This window comes from Biomphalaria glabrata, chromosome 11, assembly GCF_947242115.1.
Source record: "Biomphalaria glabrata chromosome 11, xgBioGlab47.1, whole genome shotgun sequence".
Taxonomy (NCBI): domain Eukaryota; kingdom Metazoa; phylum Mollusca; class Gastropoda; family Planorbidae; genus Biomphalaria; species Biomphalaria glabrata.
The window spans coordinates 2242495-2248494 of NC_074721.1; the positions used below are offsets into that span (position 1 = coordinate 2242495).

The following is a 6000-nucleotide window of genomic DNA, read 5'->3' on the forward strand; positions in this document are numbered from 1 at the left end:
TAAAATGTGTTGTTCTTGGTGTGTGTTGGTGACTTACTTGTATGGGAGTTTACATTGTGTGTGTGTGTGTGTGGCTTACTTATATAGGTGTTTACATTGTGTGTGTGTGTGTGTGTGTGTGTGTGACTTACTTATAGTGGTGTTAAGATTGTGTGTGTGTGTGTGTGACTTACTTATATAGGTGTTTACATTCTGTGTGTGTGTGACTTACTTATATAGGTGTTTACATTGGAAGTTGTTACATCTTGTGCTGTGACAATAACAAGACATCTGATGGTAATGTTAGTATCTGCTGGTCATAGTCTTACAGGCCCATTTTCTCCTCCCCCCTCTCTCTCTCTTTCTTTCTCTCTTTCTTTCTTTCTTTCTTTATTTATTTCTCTGGCTCTCATTCTTTCTCTCTCTTTCTTTCTCTTACTCTTTCTTTTCTCTCTCTCTCTCTTTCTCTGTCTTTCTCTCATTCTCCCTCTTTCTCTCTCTTTGTTTGTATGTCTCTCGCTCTCATTTTTTGTGTATGCTTTTCCATCTCTCACTTCTCTCTATTTCATTCTCTCTTTCTCTTGTTTCTAGTGCTCTCTTCTTACACACACACACATGACACGCACACACACATGACACACACACACGCCACACAGACACACATGACACGCACACACACATATGACGTGCACACACACATATGACACGCGCACACAGATGACACACACACATGACACGCACTCACACATGACACGCGCACACACACATGACACGCACACACACATGACATGCACACACACATGACACACTTACACACATGACACGCACACACACATGACACGCACACACACACACATGACACGCAAACACACACATGACACGCACACACACACATGACACGCACGCACACACACATGACACGCACACACACTGCCTCTCTTGACGTGCACACACACATATGACACGCGCACACAGATGACACACACATGACACGCGCACACACATGACATGCACACACACATATGACACGCACACACACATGACACGCACACACATATGACACGCACACACACATGACACGCACACACACACATGACACGCACACACACTGCCTCTCTTTTTGTTCGCTTTTTTTTTTGTTTCTTCCAATCTCTCCCCCCCCCTTTTTTTTTTTTCTATTTATATTCCCATCCTCCCCCAAGTTTTCATTCTCTCATTTTTGTGTATTTAATCCTCCTCCTCTTTATCACCCTATTCTTTTCTCTCTCTCTCTCTCTCTCTCTCTCTCTCTCTCTGTCTCTCTCAATCCCTCTATCTTAATTAGTGTACACATATGCGTCAGTGTAACTCTATGGTTGGAATGTGTACAAACACACATTTCATTAGTCCCCACTGTGTACCGTGTACTTTACAAACAATCCACATCATCTACTTTAGACCTGAAGTATTGGACCAAACTACTTTAGACCTGAAGTATTGGACCACTCTCTTCAATGAAACCAATTCACTTCCCTCAGACAAATTTGTACAAATACTCCTTCTTCCCTAGTGCTACTAGAGCATGGAATGGGTTGCCTGAGCCAGCCAGGAATCCAGTAACTTGGCAGAATTTAAGTCATTCGTTAACATGCATGACTAGATGCATGACGCGTAGGACGTAATCATCTTTTTTTTTTTTTGAGGTAACGTCTGTATTTTATAAGATAAAAAGATAAGAACTCGAGACGAAACTAAAGTCAAAGTTCGTTGATTTCATACACAGGATCAGAGAACACATTCGCAGGTTCTGCTAAAATATACACAGTCGTTAAAAATCCCATTCAATTTTTAATGTGTAATTTGCTTTTTTTATATTGAAGAGGGGGTTTATCGTAAATTTTGGAGGGGGTTTTAAAATCAAAATCTTCCTTAACTGTGCTGTTGGAATTTTGGGATTGTTGTTTGCATTTTTTGTTGGTTTTGTTTTATAGAAGAGGGGGATTTAACTGCAAAAACCTCTGGTAGGGGGTTTAAAACTCAAAACCCCCTGTAGGGGGTTTTAAACTCAAAGCCCCTGGTAGGGGTTTTTAAACTCAAAACCCCCTGGTAGAAGGATTTGTATCTCAAAACCCCCTGATAGTTTTTTTTTTTTAAATTCAAAACCCCCTGGTAGGGTTTTTTTTAACTCAAAACCCCCTAGTAGAGGGTTTTTAACTCAAAACCCCCTAGGCTGTGCTGTGGTAAGTGATGATTTAGTATTAAAATTATTTAAAATCTCACCTAAAATAAACAAAATGAAAGCAAAAATCAGTCACTTAATTCCGTTCCCCCTGCGGGGGGGGGGATTTCATTTCGGGGGGGGAAGGGGTTTGAACCCCAAGAACCCCCCCCCTGGCTACGCCCATGCATTTCAATAAGGATCAATAAAGCAGTCTTGGTCTCAGTTTTATAAAAATGTGATAGAGAAGTCTTTGTCTTCAATCTGTCTTGATATTCAGAAGGTTGCGCACCTCATTCTAACTCATAAAACTTACTTTATAAGTAAGTCAATTAATAAGTCGTTTATTTACTCTCCTTTCGTATTGGTTAGGTAGTATGTCTTTGATATTACTGTTATTACAGTTTTAGGTTAATCACTTTTCAATTGTTTATGATTTAATACTTGTGAATTATGATAACTTACAAATAAAAACATATTAAAAAAAAAAAGCCCATAAAAGAGGCACATAAAGCCCAAAAAAGAGGCAAAGAAAGATGCCCAAGGATTCCTATGATGATAAAGCTAAAACTGAATAGCGCAAATTCTGAGGTTTCCTTTTAAAAAAAAAAAAAAATGATACATAACTTTAACTTGATTATTGTTTCCGAATACAGGAATCTTGTTTGGGCTAGCTGGCTCAAATGTCTACATAACAATAAGGTGTTTGATCCTAATCACTTAGAATTGACATTTAGAAAAATAATGGACATTAGGGTAGAGAATTATCTAGTTTGATTTTCATATACCTGTACAATGCTCATGTAGTTTTCCAGAAATAGGGTGTTGGGGGTCAGGGATATCTGATATTGTGTTGATTGTTCTGGAGTAGAGTATACTTGTATCATTTTTCTGTCTTTAGGGGGTTCATTGGTTAGGTAGTATGTCTTTGATATTAAATAATATTTCTATTACTGTTATTATATTTTTAGGTTAATCACTTTTCAATTGTTTATGATTTAATACTTGTGAATTATGAGAACTTACAAATAAAAACCTATAAAAAAAAAAAAAAAAAAAAAAGCCCACAAAAGAGGGAAGATGGCCCATAAAAGAGGCACATAAAGCCCAAAAAAGAGTCAAAGAAAAGAGGCCTAAGGCCCAAGGATTCCTATGATGATAAAGCTAAAACTGAATAGCGCAAATTCTGAGGTTTACTTTTTTAAAAAAAAAAAAAAATTAAATAAAGACGATCTACTCACGACTAAGTGTAGGATGTGTTTTGCAAAAAAGGCGTAGGCTTAGCTGTTGTCACTAACGTAGAAAAAAAAAATCGCAGTTTCTAAGTTTGACGTACCTTAAACTTAAATAGCATTAAAAGACAGTCGCGATTTAGGAATGTGAAACAAAGCCTACTAATAAAAACCATCTTATTATGATGTTATTGTTTACATCTGTACGCTATGTGTGTACTCACCCAGATTGGCATGTACTCTCCTTTCAGTGTTGAATGACACGTGACCCGGATAAATGATATCCAACAAACAGGATGAAATGACAGATGATTCGGTGTTGACAAGCAGTACAGCAGACAGCGGCTCGTTTACTTTAGTCTGATAAGTAAAGAGAAGAAGAAGAAAGAAAACGATAAAGAATGCCTTATATAATTTAAGTAACTGGAGTTAACGTTGTATAAGCGCTAGAAGAAGACAGTCCATATATATAGTTCGTCCATCGTGGTTCGATGATGACCACTTTGTCATCCGGGGGGGCTGAGGGCTTTGCACTGGGGTTTTATACCTCCTCATGTGGCTGGCGAGACCTATGTGAGCCCGGAATGTTCGGCCGCACACTGGGCAGGTTATTCCAGCTGGAGCTAGTGTCGTGGGCCTTGCTTTTCTTTTCTGGCGTTTTTCTTCTGCCAGCGTTGTTCTTTTTTCCTCAGCAACCTGTGCGCCAGTTTTCACAGCGCGACGCCATGATGCTCTGTCATGTGCCTCTGTCTCCCAGGTGCCTGGGGTCTATGCTGAACGCCTTCAGAGAAGCTTTGAGGGTGTCCCTGAAGCGCTTTCTTTGACCACCTTGCGAGCGCTTTCCTTCGCTTAGTTGGCCATACAAGAGTCGTTTAGGGATGCGGTGGTCTTCCATTCTGTAGACGTGACCTGCCCATCGCAGCTGGGACTGCATCAGGATTGTGTGGATGCTTTGCAGACACGCTCTTCGAAGGACTTCTGTATCTGGTATTTTGTCTTGCCTTTTGACATTTAGTATTTTTCTCAGACATGTCATATGGCGCTAGTTATTACAGACGCCACCAAAGGGTCCTCCGTCCCCCCACCTTTTTCACCCCTCTAAAGCATTTTCATTCATGAATGTCAAGTGTTATAGATTCAAAGTCTTGATTTGATAAAAGTGCACTGGTAGAGGTACTCTGATGAAGTCCCTTAACCTTTTGTTTGAAAGCTCCATTGCCGATTTCTACATTAGCCATCAAAGAAAGCACTGGCTGTGTTGTAACGAGACCAGTCGTCATAGAAGGCCTAAACACTGACACGCAACGTCACAACCTGTGGGCAGTGGAGACCAATAGCTCGTTGCCAGGTCACAGATCTGTACCACACGATAACGAGCTACTGTTTGGGCTAAGACAAAACTCTCTTCATTTCTTAAAATATATGTGAAACTTGAAAGTCAACTGATACATTTCATTTGCTAAGCAACCGGGAGGAATTATTTAATTTCCAGGGAAAAAAAAAACTGTACTAGCATAGAGCACATACACAACCTAATCGTCCATGGTTTTCAAAGTGAAAGGGAGCCATGCGGATTTATCATCCATGGATGCATAGGTGTGGTGAAGCTAAGCGGACTTATCATTCGTTGCTGTCAAGATAGATCGCCACTTTAAAGTTTGTTTGAAACAAACAATAGATAACTACAATAATAGATAACTATCAATTCTTCAATTTTTCATACACACCTCACTAGCAGAGTGGTTAGAATGTCGGCTTGAGGAAGCCTGAGCCATGGGCTCAAAGTCAGGTTGTTCCTACACCCCACCTTTTATATATATATATATATATATATATATATATATATATATATATATATATATATATATATATATATATATATATATATATAAATGCTTTTAAAAAGCGATTACGGTAAACTTCACCCAGATATAATTTTTTCTTTCCCTCAACCCCCACTCTACCGAGTGGTCCAGACAAGTGATCGGATCATTGTGTATTAAGAAAACTAAAGGCATGAAATTACACTAAACAAAAAACAATTGGTAAAAATATTTTTAATCGAACATACTTCTTGTTAGTCTAGATCTATTTCAAACGTAATTATACAGAATCTTATCTTATATAATACAGACGTTACTTCAAAAAAGAAGATGATTACGTCCTACGCGTCATGCATTTAGTCATGCATATTAACCAATGACTTAAATTCTGCCAAGTCACTGGTTTTCCTGGCTACAGAAGCTTTAAGTTTCGCAAAAAAAGCCATGATAAATACGGAACTTAACAAAAGTTTCAATAATCCCAGATTCCATGCACTACTGCTATATTAAACGTCTTAACGTGACTAATTAAAAAATGACATTGCAAAGACTTTCTTCAAAGCCAATAGTCGAATAATATGCCAATTATTTTACACAAAGCTACAATGGTAAACGACTAAACGTGATCAACGGTTTATTCTTGACTGTATTAAAGTTTCCCTTTCAGACCTTATGATCTACTGCGCAGGGTATCTGTTTCTTTGGCCAACGGTTAACGAGCAGGGTGTCACGTGGCCAGGACAACGACCAACCTCCTTTCCCCGCCTTT

The 6000-nt window shown here is 38.9% G+C and overlaps 1 protein-coding gene across 1 annotated transcript in view; it reads right to left on the reverse strand.

The window, feature by feature from the left end:
* LOC106070611 (aquaporin AQPAn.G-like) overlaps nucleotides 1–3770 on the reverse strand; it is a 30361-nt gene extending 26591 nt beyond the window's left edge. The window contains exon 1 of the mRNA XM_056004576.1: nucleotides 3633–3770. The gene's annotated coding sequence lies outside the window, so the exon portion shown is untranslated. The remainder of the gene's footprint in view (nucleotides 1–3632) is intronic.
* Nucleotides 3771–6000: the final 2230 nt, after the last annotated feature.